This window comes from Lissotriton vulgaris, chromosome 4_1, assembly GCF_964263255.1.
Source record: "Lissotriton vulgaris chromosome 4_1, aLisVul1.2, whole genome shotgun sequence".
Classification (NCBI taxonomy): domain Eukaryota; kingdom Metazoa; phylum Chordata; class Amphibia; order Caudata; family Salamandridae; genus Lissotriton; species Lissotriton vulgaris.
In genome coordinates, this window is record NC_141691.1 from 1,517,064,722 (window position 1) to 1,517,086,659 (window position 21,938).

The 21,938-nt window shown below is 43.8% G+C and overlaps 1 pseudogene; it reads left to right on the top strand.

The window, feature by feature from the left end:
* The first annotated feature begins 1,450 nt into the window (after window positions 1-1,450).
* Window positions 1,451-18,026, top strand: LOC147724174 (gamma-glutamylcyclotransferase-like; annotated as a pseudogene).
* Window positions 18,027-21,938: the final 3,912 nt, after the last annotated feature.

A 21,938-nucleotide genomic window follows, 5' to 3' on the forward strand; every position in this document is an offset into this window, starting at 1 on the left:
CCAGTCCAGGGATATTGTGATGAGCTGAGCCGGGTCAAGTATGACCTTGTTCGTGTCTTGTGTGATCAGCGGCAGAGTAGGAAACGCATAAAGGAGGTCTAAGCCCTGTTAAAAACAAAATGCATCTCCAAGGGAAAAACTCATGGATGCAAGCATGAGCATTGCTTATTCTTAGAGGTAGAAAATTGATCTACCACAGATGTACCACCCCACTAGGGGAAAATGTCCCGTTACATCTCCATATTTAGACATCACTCACGATTGGCAAGATGATGTATGCGGAGTTAGTCTGCTCTGATATTTAGGCAATCTGACAGGTGAATGACTGTCAGGGAGATCCCACAAGGTTTTAGCCGCAGCCTCATGGCCTCCAGACAGAGGGCATGAGACCAAGCCCCTCTCAGCCTGTTGTAGCACCACCCTGTGGTTATGTTATCCATGAGGACTTTGACTGACTGCCCCTGATAAAAGGAAGAAAACGGCGGAAAGGACTTTAATGCTGCTGTGACTAGGAAGGACCTTACAAAAGGAATCCTCTGTCCAGTTAGAAAGTGTGATTTAGTCTCACTGATGGAGACCAGCAACAAAACAGTCACCTGCAGGTGGTCTGAGACTACCTGAAGCAAACTTGCCTTCAGTAGCCAGTTGCCATGGTGCAGGAGTATGTAAACCCTCAGACTTCTGAAGATGGGTCGCCATCACCAAGAGGCGATAGATAGATAGATAGACAGACAGATAGATAGACAGACAGATAGATAGACAGACAGATAGATAGACAGACAGACAGATAGATAGACAGACAGATAGATAGATAGACAGACAGATAGATCTTGCAAGTCGACGTTTACCATACAGTCTTCGGGGTCAAAAGCAAAGAGGACTTTTCCCAGTGTCACCATTTTAAACTTATCTTCTTTAATAAGGTGTTCAAGAGTCTAGGGTCGGTCTCAATTCTTGGTCTTTTTGGACACCAGAAGTACGGGAATAGAACCCATGCCTCTCGTCTCCTTGGGCGCTTCTCAATTGAGCCCTTCATAGGCAACATCTGAGAAAGAATATCAGCATGATACATGAATGAGTAAAAACTTGGGCAATGTAGGAAGGGAGCAGTCAAGAAAGGGAAGGTGTAATCAAATTGAACAATATCAAGCACGCACTGGTCCGAAATAATCACTTGCCAGTCGGAGAGTCAATGTTGAATGCTGTCCCTTACAAGCCTTATAAAGCAGCCAGAGGGAAACTAAAGAGGCTTGACCGTGACAGATGAACAGAAGGACTTTTGCACCAGGCGGTGAGCTAATTTGCTAGGACCACCTCTGCCCTGCTGTATACCTCACCTTCATGTGGACAACGTGCTTCATAACTCAGTTTTAACTTTTCTGCCAATCGCTAAAGATGGAAAATTGCACCACATTAACTTTTTCAGAGAGGTTTATTGTGCAGATAAACCATGGAGGCCAGCATTGCTTTCACAGATGGAGAGCAGGCGCATAGGCAGCATCTCCAAATTCCATTCACACTGAAAGGAGGAAACTCCCTGCTGCCTTTAATGTTCTCTCTAACACTCCGAGTAACTGCCTCCATTGGTGCTCCAGAGCCCGCGCACAATCAATCTAATTCATTCTGCACTGTCCTGGATACTCTATACATACGAGACGCCGCAAAGAGAAAATGGTACTTAGGAGGAGTGACTACTGAAAAGAAAGGAAAGGTAATTTGGCATCCAGATAATGACAGGACTCGTGTCGCAACCCTCTCCATGGGCTATTTGCCAAGTTAGCTCACCATGGATACTACTAATAATATTAGCAAAAGTAGGTTTTTGAGACTGTTCTCAACTAATACACCAAACCCAGAAGTGTAAATTGCTTTCCAACTAGAGTTCTCTATCTTAAGCTGCAGAACTTGATGTCCAAGAACCAACAGGTTCTACCATACTCTGCTGGCTCTCCTACAATACAAACTCTTATTGTGACACTGATTCTCTATAAACTGACAAAGCCATCATCCATACACAATCTCAGTTATTTCCATACATAAATTAGTAGATGAGAAGATCCTGTCGCAACTCCTATGCCACGTCGCTACCAGTAGGGTGGGCCGGTCTTCTCCAGCACATGAACACAGTGATGGACGTGAGCCGGTTGGTAGATGGGGCATAGATCTCTATCAGAGAGGCATGTTTGTCTCCTTTGTAAAAGCGTGGGAGCTGTTTAACCTTGGAATGGAGCAATTTTTGAAATATGTGAAAATCTCCCAAACGATACTATGGATGTGTCCGGTCTTTCCTGCAGAGACACCAGAGTCCCAGCTGCTGGGGGCTGTCCTGGACATCTGCTCCAGTCTGGGCAAGATATCGTGCCTCCATGCATCACTCAAACTAGACCGCCATAAGTACACACTGAGGATGCGACAAATGTGGGAGGAAGACTTGGCTGAAGACTGTGCATGTGGACGGGGGAAAGAGGTGGCGAGTAAAGCCAGATTTAAACGGACACCATTTTATTACCTGCATCACACCTACTACACATCACAAAAGCTTCATAGGTTGTTCCTTGAACGCCCTGGGGGCTGCGCTAGATGGGGGCCGACATAGCCACTTTCCTACACACGACCTGTGTGCAGGAAGTTTCTAGAGCGCAGTGGTGAAGGAGCTGAGATTAATTACGGCTGCCAAATTGGAGGTTACGCCTCAACACTGCCTGCTTGGGTTGCTGCCTACCTCAATGGGCAGGAAGTTATATACACGCTTTGCCTCTCTGGGTCTTCTACTGGGTAGGCATTGTATCATGAACCACTGGATTACGCCAGCATCACTGCAAACCACCTCGTGAAGGAAGGATCTATGGAGAGGCGATTGCATATGGTTTGAACAGATGAGAATGCGGAGTGGGACCATGGAAGGTGGGTGGAGATGGTGAAACAATTGACCACTTCTGCACACGATGGCATCACCTCATCAGAGGAGCAGGTTCAACAATCGGGGTCAGGGACTGAGCTGCATGTGAGGTGAAAGCGGGGGTCGGCATATGTGAGAGGAAGCAGGGGGGTCTAGGAGTCCAAGAGCAGGAGAGTGTGTTGTGGGAGGAGTGACGATGGGGAGCCACGCAGTCGAGTCCACATGCTGAAAATAAACCAGCATTGGCCGCGCAGCAGTAAAAGTGCGCGAGTCGCCCTAAAGAAGGAAGCTGCAGTGGGAGGGGAGACAGGAGGGGGCCTGCGCATGTTTCCCTTGTGTGAACGAGCAGGGGCACCATATGTTTGCAAGGTAATTACAAACATATGTTGTCTGTGCTCGCTCCCGTCAGGGAATAGCCAGACGTACACACGTTGCCATTGAAGGCAATGGAACGCGTGCACGGTTTGGCCTGAAAAGGCGCATTGATGGGTTTAGGTCTCTCTCCTATGCAACGCATGCGCGTTGCATAGGACAAGACCTAAAAAGGGTCCACAAAGGCCACTAACCAAGACATGACTAAAGAGATGCATACTCAGAGCTGGGCAGTGGGTCGATGCCCACTACTCCACGTATCTCACAACTTTATAGGGTCAGCAAATTATGCTGAGGGAGTATTTACCTCCTAACTGCGATGCCTGGCATAGTTGCCTTTCCATAGTCCTACACACAACCATTGAAAGGGACACAGAAGTCAGTGGTGACTGCTGTGACCAGCATTCACCCTTAATCTATGTAACTCCAGTGACAGATGTACTGATAATGCTTTCAAAGTTGTTTTCCATAACCCACACATCCTTATGTTGTACCATTGTAATAATTCAAGAATAAAGACAAAGGGGCCCTCATCTCCTCTAAGCCTCTAGACTTTAATTAAAATAAAGGAAATACTTTGGATGACTTTGGGTCAGCTCAAAGTCTTGATAAATGTGACTCCCAATATCACTTTTGTACCTGTTTGGGACTGGACAGTAAGTAGAGTGCTGGGAAGGGTGATTTCCTTTGTAGATGCCATATTTGGAGGCTGCTGAGGTTCAGCAAGCTTAGATGAGAAGCAGTGGATACCAGATGCATCGATGGAGGACTTACAAGGGCCTCCTGTATAATGATCATTTTGCTGCATTTGATAAGGCTACGGGACATTCCACCCACTGTGGGTTGCACCACCAAACAACAATAATTAGAGTATTATTTAGAGTATTAATGGGTTTAAAGGAAAACGTCCATCCAATATCAGATTTCTTTATTCTTCTTTATTCAATTTCATCATCGGGCAGCCAACGCGTTTCGTTCTGAAAGAACTTCGTCAGGGCTGTAAAAACATTTAAAATTACATATATAACAATATTGTTATATATGTAATTTGTATTTGCGTTGAGTTGTTCCAATTTTGGGTTTGTAAGGCTACAGGACAGTTTGGAGTGGGATTGGGACAATTCTTGCAATACGCTTGGCTAATCATGCCGTCTAAAATAACTTGGGAGAGATTCCCACGTAGATTGCTTGCCTCCGCTATGTTGTCAGAAATGATATTACTGACACTGTGAGAATCTAGAGTTTACACTCTTTTGTGCACTTTGCTGTTACTGAGCTACACGGAGCTTGGCGTGAAGTCCAAATGAGAAGGACTGTGGGATCCAATTAACAGATAGAGAAAGCGATAAGATCCTTGTCTACATTGAAGAGGTGATGAGTAATGCTTGATTAATGGTCACACAGATCGAGTATTTATATGGAGACTACTTCACTACTACTCTCATACACATCTACCATACTCACACTGATGATTGGGCTGCCGTAGGTATAAGGTGTGTAAGGCTAACCTTATGCACGTTATGGGAAAGCCCAGTGTTAGTGACTTACTAGGAGCAAGTGGTGACCAGAATCAAGGTAGCTTTGGGAAATGTAATACATTTCACCTTAAACCAATAGATATTGAAACACTGGCTACAGAGTTTAGACCCTATTATTGATAAGTGGTGATCTGCTTATCCCACGTGGTTAGGTGCTGAGGAGACTCACGGAAAGGATGAGGATTAGGAGAAGTTGGTGGGGTCATATGGCTACTGCTCTGATTAAACCGCTTGAGGCCTCTACTTGATGCAACTAATATTGAAATGTATAGTCAACTTTGTCTGCAGAGTACCGCCCACCGGAGCTGTTGGATAGATGTTTTTCCACATTCTATGTCACCTCTTGAACCTGTCCTAGACACTGTTTTATAAAATATGTTATAACATGAATTAATTGGTTCTGAGATAAAGATTTTATTAAAAAGCTAAATAATATAATTAAAGAGACGTGCAATGTTAACTTGCAATTGCTATTGAAGTGACACATTAAAACGTGCAAAAATGCAGTATGTAACTATAATTATTATTAATAGACCTCAAAATGTTTAAATCAAGGTTCATTTTTCCAGCAGCAAAGTTAAATGTACTGAGATGTGTGCAAAATGCTTAAAAGTTGACTGAACCCGGACATGTCTTTTAATGGAGGTTTCACATTTATATGACAATAATTCCTCCGAATAATAATGTTTTGAAATGTTTTTCTAGAAACACTTTAACATTTAATAGAATAACTTCATGGTATTTCACACACTAAATAATATGCATGAATAGAAAATGTTGATCTTTTAATTTTTCTTCATTTTATAGTAAAGAGATGTGGCACTGAATAATCTTTGCAGCTGATGATTCTAATTCACATAGCCTATTGTTTAGCTCTTTGCACAACTGTTTCATGAGAAGGTTAAGAATGTGCTCATACCCATGGTAAAGGAGGCCTATGAATCGAAAGACCTCATATGTAGACATAGTTTAATAAATGTTTCATACTTGATAATTAATCTTAGTAAACACTTTTTTTGTGAATGCGTGAAAGGATAAGAAGAATCTGTTCTCGAAGTGTGTGTTAATGTTTCCACACACGCTTCTTCCACACACATTTTAACCTCTTTGTTCTTACCCATACCACTTGTTCTCACTGAAGCTGAATGCTAATGGCTTTGTGCTGAATGCTGATTTGCTGTTCCTTTGCTGACCTGATTGTTAATTTCAGTCATTACTGCTACCGCATGATTATTTGACTTTACTTATGAGACTCTACTGAGTCTGGTCTATTTCTCTTTATGGGAAGCTCAGCTGTTACTGATTGATTGAATGTTGAGCTTTATGCTCTATATCACTCCTCCTCTATAACTTGGAATCTAAAACCATTGTGCCCCATTTTCTAGAATAGGGAATTCTATCCTATATGGAACGTGCTTGATGCATTTTTTCTTTATGATTTGCTCCTCTAATCATTCCTAACTCTACGGTGTCTCTGCTCAACAATGTATTCCTCGACCCACTGGCTGGGCTTAAAAACGTGAAGGATGGTGGTGATAGGAGAAGTTTTAAGAATTCCTTTACCCCTCCTTACTGCCAAAGTGTCAACATGTTTCTGCCGTTTTGAGAGTGCCCACAGTGTTGGGTCACACCAGCATTCCCAGGGCCCTTTCGGATCCCAACTCATGATTACCCTTGGTACCACGATTCTGTATCCTAGGATTCAGTCTTTTTCAAGGAGAGTGTACCCCTAAGTAACACACACTCGATATCCTGTAGGGGAAAGCACAAGTAAATTACTTGTGCTAGGGTAGGCTGACAAGTGTGCAAACGCAGACACTCGAAGTACCCTTTCATCGCTCTCATCATTGAAGGCACATATGTTCCACCTAAGCTGACCTCATAGGTCTAGAGAACTGTCTATGCATCCATGCTAGAACATATTATGCAGTAATAGGGCAGTTTTCCTTAAAACAATCACAGGTGATCATACTATGGTGAACAAAGGTTCCTATGCACATCTTTTGCGCACACTCAACCTGTTCAGCAAGAAAAACAACTCACTTAGTTTCATCAACGTATTGCTAAAACTGGCGAGTAAATGGGAGAGATCCCCTGTAGTCAAACTCTAGTGGAGGATAAAAACATGGATTAAACAGTAGCATGTAATGTTGTGATGATGGATACGATCCAGTCGTAGGTGTTGTTTAAAATTGATTGCCTAAACAAGTGGTACATCGTGAGTCAGTGAGGCTCTCTACGTTTTAAATCAACCTCTAGGTAGTGCCCCGAAACTATCAGTACTGTTTAATGTTTAGGCTGTCTTTTGGTTCTTTGCTTAAGGATGTAATACTACCCAGTGAAGTACCTGGTAGTAAAGGTCGGTGGTCAAAAAATACCCTGTGTGGTAATTCGATCTAAAATGGTGGGGCCATCGTCGTCACAAGAGCAAGCTGCCTCTACTCATGGTTCCGCCCCGCGGAACACCCCCCCAACCCCTTACTTCATCAAGGTGGAAAGTGAATACCCTGCCACAATCCTATATTAACCCATTATCTCTGAGGAGGCAGGAATACTTTTTTTTAATGTTTTCATGTGGAACAATATTTTTAAAGACATTTCAACACAGAGTAAGATGTTGATCTCTGTGCTAATCTTTTTGCATAAAACTGAATTTAAAGTCAAAAGTATGCATTAAAGGTCAATCATGCCTTGCTATATTTTGCACCACTTCACAACAACTCATGTTTATTGTTCCGTTTTTCGTCTTCAATGCATTCGGTCCTGCCAGAACCCATGAACCAAATCAAAGTTTACCCAGGGTCTCACTCAAACCTCCCATTAGACATTGAATTGAAATTGAATAACATTTATATAGCGCATGGCTACCCGGAGGCATCCTAGCATTTACAGTAGCCGCAATGAGGTGTCGAGCCTGATTAAGGAAACAGTAGTGTTTTTAGAGATCTGCGAAAGGAGAGATGATTAGGTTCTGCTCGCAGATGGTGGGGAAGGGAGTTCCAGATTCTGGCGGCATTAAGCGAGAATTGTCGGTCTCCACTTCTTGCCTTCCTAATCCTAAGGATAGTGGCCAGGTTCAAGGTTTTGGATCGAAGACTTCTATTGGGCTCATAGGGCTGAATAATATTGTAAGGAATGGGTGGACCAGTTTTGGATAAAGATTTATGGGCAATACATAGGCATTTGAACTTGACTATGTCTTTGAAAAGGGAGCCAATGCAGAGAATTCAGAGCAGATTTGGCTGACTGATGTTTGGAAGTGCACAGTAAAAGTCTTGCGGCCCTCTTCTGGATGATTTGCAATTTTGTGAGGGTGGCAGCGGGGGCCCCCCAAATAGAGCGCGTTCGCATAGTCCAGCCGGGACAGGACGAGTGCTTGGACAATGATTTTCCTGGCCTGAAATGGCAGGAGAGGAAGGATTTTCCGAATAATTTGCAGGACACCATAGCACGAATCAACCGTCTTCCGTGCCTGGGTTTTAAATGTAAGGTCTTGGTCGATCCAAACACCTAGACATCTTAGCTGAGTCTTGGGGGGAGGTGCTAAGCCTAAGGAGGCAGGCCATATTTCTTTCAGGTCAAGTGGAGAGCAATTACCCAGAATCATAATTTCACTCTTTTTCCCCGTTTAGTTTGAGAAAGGAGTCGCTCATCCAGGTCGCAATCTCCTACAGTCATGAACACAGACAGGGGGAAGAGCTCTCCGCTCCATTGAGCCCAATCACCAGTTGCGTATCATCTGCGTAGGTGACTATATGTATTCCAAAAAGGGAGAACTGCCTCTGCGAGAGTGCAGGTGTACACATTAAATAAAGTTGGGCTCAGGGAGGATCCCTGAGGCACTCCACAGCGAAGGGGTGTCCTTTTGGACGTCACCTCATTTTCAGATACTTGGAAAGATCTATTATCTAGGAAAGAATGGAGCCAAGGCAGTTCCAGTGACACCTAATTTGCTAAGCCTATGGATTAAGATCCGGTGTTTTATGGTATCGAACGCCACACGCTGAGGTCGAAAAGCAGGACCACCGCGCTGCCACCAGAGTCTACTATTTTCCTTGATTCTTCCACTACTGAGAGCAATGCTGTTTCTGTACCCTGTAGTGGGCAGAAACCTGTCTGAGTCTGATGGAGAAGATTATGGGTCTCCAAAAATGAGGACAGTATTGAGTTAAAGTATTTTTCAGTAATTTGCTAATCCTGGAAGCAGGGAGATGGGGCGGTAATTTCCTAGAGAGGAAGGATCAAGGCTGAGCTTCTTCAATAGAGCCTTTACCATGGCTTCCTTCCACGCGGGGGGGGACGACCCCTGAGGAAAGTGAGATGTTGACTAGATCAAGGATCACAGGGGAGACCATGCCCACCACCTGTCTCAGTATCCAAAGCGGGGCAGGGTCTTTGGGTGATCCACTTTTTACCTTGGAAAGGAGACTTTCTAATACTGGCATCTCCAGTGCCGGGATTATATCTAGGATAGGTTGATTTTCTCAGGTGGGTGAACTGGGGAATGATTTTTCATAGGGGGGGGAGGAAAAATGGTTTCAATCTTTGTGGGAAAAAAATCTGCTAATTTGTCACATTGTGCTCCTGAGGTACTAAGGGTGTCAGGTGAGGGTGGAACTTTTGAGAGGGTTTTAACATTACTAAAGATATCACAAGTTGAATTATGTGCGACTAGGATTTTATTTTCGTAATAGACTGCCTGTGCTGCTCTAATTTCAGCTTTATAGAGGTGGATGCTTTCTCTGTATTTTTTCTTTGAGTCCGAGGAAAAAACTCTTCCTCCAGACTCTTTCCAGTTTTTTGCAGTTCTGGCTTTAGGCCCCGTAGAGCCAGTGAGTACCAAGGTTTTTCTATGTTTCCTGTTTTCATTTTCATACTTTTTACGGGGACTTTTGAAGCCAATTATTAAAATTGTCATCGGCCGTGACCACATCTACAGAGGGGGCAGGTTTAGTTTCTTCCAAAAGTGTGGTCCATTGTTCCATTGAGAGTTTGGACCAGGGGCGAGTTTTAGAATACAGGGGGGTTTTAGTGGTTATTCTGTAAGGTGGTGACCATGTAAACGGTAGAAGAAAATGGTCTGACCCTGGAACCGGTATGGGTTTCCCCCCTAATAGGTCATCCAAACATTGTAGAATATCTTCACATCATTGTATGTTAAAATCCTCTATGCCCACAACAGTTCTTGTGAGATCAAACAACATTATTACAGTGACAGATTCCTCTGATTTTCCCTGATGATATCTCAGTTTCACAAATATATCACCTACGAGTTGACACATATCATTGTCTTACTGTTTAAATTATGTATATGTTGAGACATCCTAGGCCTCTGTGGACTTTTCTCAGCTTTCAAAATCAGTGATACGTTTATGTAGCCCCGGACGCAATAGCAACCTATTTCTTGTAAAACTATTTCTTGTAAAGCTCATGGTTGGACCAATCAGGGTTAGGTTCTTTTCATTCATCAAATCTCTACATCTCAACTCTGATCTCTGTTTGGTATCATTGTTTGGAGATGATGTAGGTCTGTAGCTCCTAGCCCTCCCTAGATCTTTATCAGGCTTCAGAACTGGTGCTATATGTATATCTCTAGTTCTTGCAGGGGCCTAAAAATCCAAAAGACCTTTGGAAATAACATTTACAATAATTCTAGAACTTGGGACCCAGCTTGTTAAACACATCTGCTTTCTTGCTAGTTAAAAATGTTCATCACATCTCTAATCATTGCTTCTTGAGACCTCAGCACAAATAACAAGCTTCTTTGTCCACCATCTACAAATAAATCCTTCATGGTTACAATATTGCAGTGGTATCCGGAGAACCTATTGTTGGAAGAGACCCAGGAAAAAAACTAATGCTTTCACAAAAATCTGTCTGGAATTTCTTCTCCTTATAATATTCTACCACTTCTTGCTTGAGTCTGCCTAGTCCACTATGCCAATCTAGCTCCATACCGATCTGTTAGGAGATCTACTTTTAACATATTTGTTAATTGAATGCTTTTATTGAGCACTCACACTTCACCCCCTCTTAACAAAGATAATCTGTTCAGTGATTTGTTTTATTTTACCGGACTTACATCCCTCTCCTAATAAATTCCCCTTCAATTGCTTATTACATTGTCTTTCTCTCAGTGTTTGTATTTAGACTGGTGGCTTAGCCTAACAGAATTTGTTAGGTTTCTTCCCAAAAGCTCTACCCTTTAAGTATCTGAAACAAAGTTGTCACCTGCAGTATCGTTTGATAGAAAAAAAATACTTTTACCATACACACAAATTCCCACAATTCATAAACATATCAAGCATGAATATCCTTGCATACATCTGAATTTGATGTAAATAAAATAAGTTAACACGCTTTCAGAATAATACAAGAAAATAAAACAGAACTGTGAAAAATAGTCACACCTGAAGTAGAGGATGTTTATAGGAGTGTGGGAACTATTTGGGATTTCCAGGGCGATCAGTCACTGTCACCACTCTGATTCGTCTCCACTGCGGGGAACTGATGGTAGACACAATTAGTTGACTGGTTTTATTTACAAAATACATTTCGAAGTGAAATACAAAGATACATTAAAAAATAGAAGAGATATGATTTTATGGAACATTATGGCTTGACCAATACTATGGTACATTTACATTCATGTGTGAAGTCAAAGTCAAAAGTTCTTATAAAGTGCACGATTCACCAGAAAGGTCTCAAGGCGCGTATGTGTGGAGTGGTGTGGCTCACTGGTTAGAGGCGGCAGACCCGGAAGCAGAGAACGGCCCGGGACCAGGGTTCAATTCCGAAGCGGCAGGATCGTGGACCAGGGTCAGCGACCCGATAATTCTCGCCTTGGTGCCTACTCTAACCAGGGATCACACACTCTAACCAGGGATCACACTCAGCAACTTTGGGCATTAGCTTGCCTCATCTCTACAACGGCCCCCCACATTCGCCGGGGATGCCTGGATTCACCTTGGAGATACCCAGTAGGGACCACCTCACAGGGATAGCCAGGACGGGTTCCCCAGCGGTCTACTACGCTACGACCCCTCAGGGCAGCAGTGCGCTTTACAAGACACATACATTTACCCCATGCAGTACTTCAGTTAAGCATAATTTTAATATGCTGCTTCTGTAGTTTTCAGTAGGAAGGGGCAGATTTTCAAGAAAACTTCTGTGCTCATTTTTCATGAGCACTTCGTATTATGCAACATTTTGGGAATGCGCAGTCTCTTTTTTTCTGTACGTCCACAATGGAGGAGTTTTGTGCCTCTAAGGAAGCTGTTTTGCGATCTGTGCCGTCACTTATATATCACCACTTGCTGCGCATCTAGATGAGCACTGGTAGTTACCTTACTTTTCTATTTTTATGTATGGGGCAGGACGTTGTGTGTGAGACTGACTCTAACATGGCCACCAAATAGTTTTTTGGGTATATATGCATCAAAGTGGAGTGACCTCAAGATGGCTATCTTAAAGACTTTCAATATCACAAATGTTGTCGCTTTCGTACAAGACTTTCTGGAAGTCTTGTGGTTGGGCATCTCCACCGGAAGGAGAAAGCCCACCTGCTTTACCCATGGTTGTCTGTAATACTGTGTTACCTGCTGTCTGCTATTCATCTTTTTGCTGGAATCTCTACTTAGAAGTTGCTGCTCTTTTTGGACTTGCTCATGGTAAAGGTTTTTCAATTAGTTATAAGGCGCCAGTGTTACCATAATGGAAAATAATGTTTTCATTTATTTATCAAGATAATCAGAAAAGCTATAGCAACGCTTTTACAGAAAAACGAAACTGCAATATAAAATGTTCTGTACCACATTGTGGACATTGCAATGACACATATAAGGCGTTGTTTTATTTTTTATTTTTCACTTGTGTTCTTAATGGTTTTGTCGTCTCCATCAGTGTCAAAAGGACTTCTAGCAGCCTAGAGGAGTATTTCTCTCACTTAGGTTCTTGCTGCTTTTGCCATCATCTCCATCCAAAGAAATAGGTCTGGCTTTAATATGAAAATGGATGCGGATATCATTTATGCATGCCTGTGTTAACACAGTCAACCTGGACCTATTGACTTTAACAATGCTTGTTTTGCTTTTGATAGATTGTGTAAAAGACTGTGAAGAGTATGCTAGCTCCTCCAGTAATCCAGCATCAAACCAGGGATACATTTCTCCTTTCACATATTCATGTAATATCGAAATGCTTTGCTCTGCAATTATAGGAAATTCCTAGCATACTTTTAATGTCTAGCTAAACTTTCATGCTGAGAATTTCTGACTTCACATCCTAGTCATTGGCACTGGAGGGGATATGAGCTCACATCCTACTTGACTGCCATGATGATTGAGTTATATGTTGGTAACAGATTCATGAAGTCAGGAGACACTCAAGTTAACAACCAAAATAGACGTTGAATATGAAAGACTGGGCCCTTGTTATTTAGTCATGGCTGCACCCCAAAGTACTTCACATGACCTGTAAGTCTTAAACGTACAATAAGAGTTTCTTACAAATTATATAGGAGTTCTTGACATCACAAAAATGGAAACCGCTAGACAGAGTATTGTTTGATTTCACGTACCCTCAAGTTAGATTGACAAAACATGATGTTGCAAAGTAGTAGCATTTTCTCCTTTTTCATATCGGAAATCAAAAGAGAGTTTGTAGAAGTTTCTGCGGCCCCCCCACCCCCTTCCCCCCGAAAAGCATATTTTTTTCGTTTACTTTTCAAGAGTTGAGGGTGTGTGTTTTCTCCTGGGCGCTGGATAGTCGGCTTCTAGAACATAAGGAAAAATGAAGCCAAACAGGGAGGACAAGCCACATTTATATTTTTGGTCACATTTGCCACTGCACTTCCCATGGTTAATAGTTCATGTCCGCAGGGTGATTGGAATATAGGAAGAACGACTGTTTTTCATATGTATCTAGCTACATTTTTCTTGATTTGTTTTGTTTTAGGCAGAATTTTGATGATCCCCCTGTCCTTCAATATCAATAAATTCGTATAAATAAATCCACCAAATATAAATATTTAATAATCCCAAATTAAGTAGCATTTTTTAGAATGAACATTTAAATGGAGGATACTGTGATGTCTTGACATTCAGATTGCGCGACAGTAGTACTGCTTTTGTGTCATGATTGCAGTAACGGTACAGTTGTGACGTCAGGAATTCACTAGTTTTATTACCTGGACGGAATCTGGATATGTTATAAGATATAAAAATATCACATATTTCCACTGTTGAACAAGTGACTTATAATTGAAAAAAAACGCTCTTCCTACGCAGGTGGACACCTACCATTCAAAAAAGCGATCTCTTAATCGTATATACTGCTAGGCAGGGCCGGTCCTAGAACTTTTGGGGCCCCGGGCGAAAGGGAAGATGTGAGGCCCCTCTAATTTGCATGTAACATCACAAGAAGTGACCACAGAAAGTGACATTGCGGGACTTCTGATCTTATTTGGCATCACTGAAGAGACCTAACGTGGATATCAGTAACAATGACAAAAAGATAAATATACAAATGAAATACGTCCATATATTTTCAAACTGTATTAAATGGATTACATTTGTCACATTGGATGGAAAAGCTAGTTCCAGGTCTTAGAAAGATGGATGTTTTTTCACTCAATGTTAACTGATCGTTTCCAGATGAGTGCTTGATACAAATTACAGTTCTGTCTCATGAAGGGGGGAGATCCTGTTGAGGTAATGGAGGGGCGGGATGCGGGATCATTTAAAATATAAAATTACACAAAAGCAAACCTCGCACATTTCAAAAGTCTCCCTTACCATTTTGTGTCATTATGCTGCCACCTTAGGATGACATTAATACTAAGTAATTTCTTTTAACGTAAATCTTCTCACCAGTATACCACACGCACATGCTAAGAGTCGTAGGACAATCTTTTTTGTGTGTGGGCTCTTTACTTGCCAGAATTATGTTGAGTGCAAAAACACAGCACATATAATACAAAATTACAAGACACCATTGCGAACAAATTAAGATTGTACATAAATAAAAAAAGACCTAGAACAACCGAGACCACTACTAAATCATACATTGACTTGAAGGTATGCTGCAGATTTAAGTTTATTTTTTAAATCAACGTTTTTGATTTGGTGTTAGAAATGCAAGTGGCCGGCTTTAGCGCTGGTGGAGCCCTATGCAACAATGTTTGTTATTGCCCCTAATAACTTCCTCTGCCACGGATTCCCTCACTACCACCCTTTAACAGTGCCCCTCGAGTCTCCATAACCACATTCTCACTGAGATGCATTTAATTTGATTTACAGCGCTACTGATACCAGTGTAGGGTGTCAGAGAAATGTATATCACACACGTTATACCGAGACAATCTCTCATAAATGTCTAAATCACTGTATAGGAAGTGTTACATAAGACAAAGGACTACAAGGTGTAGGAGTCATCAGACAATCATGTTACTAGGCATTATAGTTTATTAGTGATTGGTCTGGATAAACACACACTGAATTTAGAACGTAATACCATGGTTGGAGGTTCTCTTTAATAGCCAGAATTGAATTATATCCCAATGAACCCTTTTTGCAACATTAAGATGACCAAAGACTGGGGAAAAAACCATAATCCTCCAATTTATAACCTTGAAGTTTGCATGCAGCTCTTAGATGACAGTTAATAGCTCACTGTTCAATGTTAAGATTTTGACTTATTAACTGACTTATTTACAATATGTGCACTTTGTGATCTGCATGGTACATGTTCTTTGCAGCAGGCACATTAATCCTCTGCTCTACCTTTCCACGAGTCAAAACTTCCACTAGACTAAACTTCGATCTCTCTCAAGGAGGAACATTAATCACTGGAGTGATCATGACATTTTTATTGTTGCCGAAAATTGCTGGAGGCCAGGAAGGAGGCAGCAAGTGCTTTTAAAAACATAATATACTTGCAAAGATGACGCCCCCACCTGAAGTGAGCGCTCAGTGCGATGTCACCGGTCCCACCGCCCTAGAGCCTCCCTGCTCAAGGGTCCTGTGACCTCAATGACTGGGTCACAGACCATCTAGGGCATGGGAACTCACAAACTTTCTGGGGGGGGGGGCAAATTTACAGTGTGGTTTTTGGCCGAGGGCCGCACCGGTGGGGGCGGGGTCAGAAGGGGAAAGCAAAAAAAAATTGTGACCATGAGGTTTCACACAGGTCCCTGCAGCCGATGCCTTTGTCCACTGAGCCACCAGACCAGCATACCCACATCTTTCTCTCTCTCCTTCTGTCTCCCTCCCTCTATCTCCCTCCCTGTCTCTCTCCCTCTGTCTTTCTCCCTCCTTATCTCTCTCCTTCCCTCTGTCTCTCTCCCTCTGTCTCTCTCCCTCCTTGTGTCTCTCCCTCCTTGTCTCTCTCCCTCTGCCTTTCTCCCTCCTTATCTCTCTCCTTCCCTCTGTCTCTCTCCCTCTGTCTCTCTCCGTCTGTCTCTCTCCGTCTGTCTCTCTCCGTCTGTCTCTCTCCGTCTGTCTCTCTCCGTCTGTCTCCCTCCGTCTGTCTCCCTCCGTCTGTCTCCCTCCGTCTGTCACCCTGCCTCTGTCACCCTGCCTCTGTCACCCTGCCTTTGTCACCCTGCCTCTGCCTCATCTCATAAAAACAAAAGTAGCGCTTCACTGGCAAACTCTTTAAAGTGGCGCTAATGTGCTTTGGGTTTGAATAAAATCAATGTTGCCACTTTTTTCGATCCACACTGTCTTGCTTTAGGTATTTTTCAATTTTAACCTTTATTTCTGTCCGTCCCGAGGGAGCACATTTAAAGTGAAAAATGTCAGAAAAAGACAACCTTTCCAGCAAGCATGGTTTTTTTGGTGGGGGGGACAAAGAAAGGAAAGAGGGAGTAATGGCTACAGGGCACAAGGAGGGGGGCCCCACACCTGGATCTTGCTCTAGTGCCTAGAGGCCCAGGGAAAGGGGCCCCCCAAGCAGTAAAGAAGCATTTCGTAAAACACTAATGTGACAGTTCTACATACATTTTAAATGCACATTCCAATAAAAAAAAAATAGGCGATACAAAAGTAAACACGAGCCAGTTGATCTGGCTGCTCTCTCCCCCCTCACCCACCTCTCCTTACCTGTGTCTGGCTGGTTCTGCTAACAAAGGGGGCCTTCTGTCACCTAGCAACAAAATGCAGAAAGGCAATGGCCGGTACTTAGCAGAGGTGTTGCCTCCCCCCTGACACTGTGAGCACACATAATTGCTGGCCCAGTTGCGGTGCAGTCCCTACTTTGTTTGTCCCTTCCCCCCCACCCCTGTGCACCCAGGAATGCCATCACACCCTGACAGCAAGGTCAAGACACCTCGCATTTGTAATTTGATTGCGTGGGGCAGGGGGCCCTGGAGGTTAACTGGGAAAGCGTGGCCTTTCACGGTGAAGCAGGGGGCCCCCTGAGCGCGAGGCCCTGGGCGGCTGCCCACACTGCCCATGCCTAGCGCCGGCCCTGCTGCTAGGGTGCACTTTATTCCCAGAGTCAACCCTGAAGTCCCAGGGCGGATGGAACCAGGCTGTGCGCACCTGCCTCGCTTCCTCTGTTTCTCCTCAGGGGGGTGACACTGTGCACAGTCCGCCCTGGAGGCATGGACATGGGTGTGAGCAGCTCTTTTGCGAGCCCATCGGATGCTGGCCTGCGCCCTGGGCAGGGGTCCCTCCTGTACTTCGTTTAGGGCAGTAACCTGCTGAGGGGGAGGACCCTGCAGAGGAACCCGTCTGCCACCGTCGACAGCACAGGATTCTAAGCTGCCCTCTGGCAGTCCGCGAGGATGAGAACATGGACATTGGCACGGAGGCTCAGCTGCCTTTCTTCAAAGCCCAGGAGATTACGTTTGGAGAGTGGTCTGGTAAATGAATATTAACAAATTAGGTTTCTTGGACAAGGAGGGACGCGTGTTACGAGTGCCATCCACATACCTATATATACCGTTCCAGATCACAGTCCACAGGTGAAGGCCTGAGCTGTCGATGCTGTCAGCTAAAGGAATGTTTCAGTCTCCATCGCCACAGTATAAGCAGGGTATCTCTATGGGTGCCAAGCAGAATTGCATGCCTGCGGAGTATCAGAAGAAGCCGGAAACTACAGAAGCGAAAAATTACGATGGACCAATACCAGTAATGCAAGAGGTTGAAGCTGCAATGACGTATGTACAGCAAACGAGGAGTTCAATCGATTCCTGTAATGTAGGGTCTGGCTAAACCTCAGATCACCAAAGACCACCTTTCCACGACAGCTGAAGATTTTGATGTTCTGATTTGGTGGTGTTCTGTAAGACCCTGGCCTGTAGCTAAAGCACCGGGAAACCCTATGTGGGTAGCTGTGCGCTATATAGGATTTCAATAATACTTATTCAATGAATGTTGGGCTGGCTACACGTGGGTATGAGACTAGGGCACCTCATTCAGGGTTGTCTGGACAAGAACACAAATCATGGCCAGCCTTCCCTCCTCCTGCCTCCCACCACTGGGCTTCCACCGGTCCTCGTGCTCCGCCCTACACAGGGGACCATGGTGGCGGTGGGTGGTTTGGTAGAAGAGAGTCTGGCATCAAAACCAGAGTACGAAGACAACCTCCTTTTCTCTGCTGTTTGGCTGAATGTTTCCCTGGCTCACAGTTCCTTGGAAAAGGGCCTCAGACTGGCCTGTGTTTTCAAGTGAAATCAGACATGACCTGCCACCAGCTCTCCCTTTCGAGCAAGGATTCAAAACACACCATGTTGCCTTTGATCCCAGCTTAAATCAGTGAGCTGAAACGAAGTGTATATAAAACCCCAAATGAAGTCTGTGGCTGTCGAGCTGCGTCTGTCATTACCATAGCTGTTTCAAGCTGTGGACTAAATGTGTTACAACAAGTGAGTGTCTGACCAAGAGATTGTTTGGCGTGGCGGTCTGGGGCCTATTTCAAGAGTTCTTAATTTACTTGAAATGTAGGCTGTAAACATGCTTCCTTAAGCTAGTTCATATGGCTGAGCTTGTACCAAAAGTATCACGCGTCATTAGGAATTAAAATGCTACTTTCACTTTGGGAGCTCACAATAAAAATAGACTGTAAACATGACTAAATTCACATACTGAATAAAGATCCTCACAGGCACATTGGTAGGTTGGTTCTTATACCACTATTTTAGTATATGGTTTAGGTGGCCCCTAGGGCTCATCCATATTGTGCAACTTTTGTGTATTTAAACTGTGTTTTAACCCCTTTCATGCGGCCGCGATTCCCCTGGTGTGCTGTAAACAACACGAACAGGGGCGGGCCGTGACGAACCCCAGCTGTCATCAGCACACGAGCACCGTAGTGCATGATGGCTGGGGTTCGTCATCAGCATGGAAGGGGTTAACGCATTTGCTTCTGTGCTCATAAAGAGTATAGGGGATTTGTAGTAAATAATATATATATATATATATATATATATATATATATATATCTGTGTGGTGTCCTTTCATTTGGTATTCAAGGGGATTGTGTATGGTAAAACAGCTTGCTTCACATGCCTTTACAGAGTTTAGCCTAAGACTGCTTTGTCCACGCTACTAGGATAGCTGGTCTATAAGGTTGACTTACAACCAATCATCATAAGGGTTGCTTGGCATGGTACAAGGTGATCACTAGAACTAGTGAGCATCATATACCAGGCCAACTTCTCACATTTATCAGTTGTTACTCAACATTTTTCCAGTGTTTGAGTGCCTTGGCAGCACCGTTCCGAGTGAGCGCATTCAGGTACCGGTGCTATTCTTGGTCAGCACATTCAAACGGGCGCTTATTGGAAGCAGACTTGGCACAGCACTGGACAATATTTTGCGGGTGAGTGGAGGGCACATTTATTAGTTTTCTGCTCCAGCGCCGTTCCAAATGAGCGCATTCAGGTACCGGTGCTATTCTTGATCAGCACATTTACTATTTTTCTGCTCCATTCACAATGCAATTTGGTTCATGGAAGTTGAACCGCCACATTTTGAAAATGTCACGAGCCTCTCTGCACGCACACTCTTACCGGTCTCGTGATGCATCCGTCTTCTCTGTGACGTCCTGGTTTTTCTGGTTTCCAGCTGCCTGGCAACGCGTTAGTGCACAAACGTGTCTTGAGCCACCCGACAGAGCGTCAAAAGGCGTGCCGCCATTTTGTGTTTATTGGACAATGCCTCAGCTTGCCGGTCATCTTTGCTGTATGTCGTCCATCTTGGCAATCATGGCATCGTATTTTCGGGAAACGTGGTGCTGTCTGCCTACTGAAGAATTTAGCCTGTATGGTCTGTGCCACATTTTATATACGAGGAGCGTACAATTTGGCCGACATGTGAAACACGAGTTGTCAGTGGAGAGGGAAGAGGAGCATCAGAACTCTCGTCTTCTCTTCACATATTGCATTTTTGAGACTGCCTGACATTTGGAGAGTGCGTCATATTCCATTTTTGTGGCAAGTTTCAGCGTTGACTGCAGGGAGCTGTGTGTGTGTGGACCAGGGTGAGAGATCGCTCACCGGAGCTAATGTCATTTATTTATTTGCGTGGCAGTTAACTTATCACTGCATGTTATTTAACACAGTCTTGTTCTGGAATGTGTTGTGTGTTTTTAACATGGTAAATTTGTGGTGCTCTTATGGAAAGTGTGTATCCTGCGTTAGGGATGTCGTAGTTAGGTGTTGTCGGGTAGTCCATGCCCATTGTTCTTCCCAGGGTTATTGTTCTTACACTGTGGTGTACCCTCTTCAGGGGAGGTTGAGTGTTTGCGGGTAGTCCATGCCCCATCTTTTTTCCCAGGGTTATTGTCCTTACCATGCGGTGTACCCTCTTCAGGGGAGGTTGGGTGTTTGCGGGTAGTCCATGCCCCATTTCTGTTCCCAGGGTTTGTCTTGCGGTGTACCCTTTTGAGTGGAAGTTGAGTGTTGGCGGGTAGTCCATGCCCCATCTTTTGTCCCAGGGTTATTGTCCTTACCCTGCGGTGTACCCTCTTCAGGGAAGGTTGGGTGTTTGTGGGTAGTCCATGCCCCATTTCTGTTCCCAGGGTTTGTCCTGCGGTGTACCCTTTTGAGGGGAGGTTGAGTGTTGGCGGGTAGTCCATGCCCCATTTTTGTTCCCAGGGTTTGTCCTGCGGTGTTCCCTTTTCAGCCCATTCTCAATACTCTGCGCTGTCCCCTGCTTTTGGTGGAGATTGTGCACTATGTTCTGGTCGAAGTCTACCTTCTTGCAACTCCTGGCCAGGGTTTCATATTGGTAAGATTTTGAGCTGTGAATTTATCATACATTTAGTGTCAGCATGTCTTTATCAGGGGTAGTTTTTTTTTCCTTTGGTGAATTCTTGTGAAAGGGGTTTGCTCTCTTGGATTATCTTGTATTATTTTAAGTGAATCTTACTCCTATTGTGTCTCTCCCAGTCTACACTCATTTTGTTTTATTTCTAGGGTGTTACCCAGTGGTGTACCCATGTGTGGGGAGGTTATGAGTGTGACCACTTAGCTTAGCTGTTTTGGTCTCTTTTTTCGAAACCATATTGTTTCGTTAAGGGAGGGGGATGAGGCATATAGTATTTAAATTTAGTTTTCTTTGTTCATATTTATGCTAATGATACCTCATGCTAATGTTATCTTTGAACATCTAATTTTTGCTCATTTTTGTGCTTTCCTGCTGATGTTGCATTTGAGGTATTTTGCCTATTGTGTTCTCTATTGTGTTCTTATTCCATAAGGGAAGAGGTTGTGTAGTAAATGTCCTCTCCACTAGAAAGACTGTACTATGACATCTGTGACATCATAGAATGCCAAGGTGACTCTCTGGCTCACAGTGTCTCGCTCTACTTACTGTGGCAGTTGATCAACTCAGGTTGAGCTGCTAACAGCTGGCTCCTGGTGGGGTTTTACTTCTGTACTTATTATCTTAACCTGTCAACCTGACTCAGAAGGAACTTATAATAAAGGATCTTACCCTACACAGTGGACTGTGCATCTTCCTTTACTACAGTAACCATCACGGCGTGTATCGTTATTTTATCGTAACCGTCCCGCTGATTCTAGCTCTTCCGAGTACTTTGCGCGTAATCACGCAAGGAGCGTGTGATGTGAAGAGGTGATTTGCAGCTGATTGAGTCTGGAGCGCTAACCGTTCCAAAGG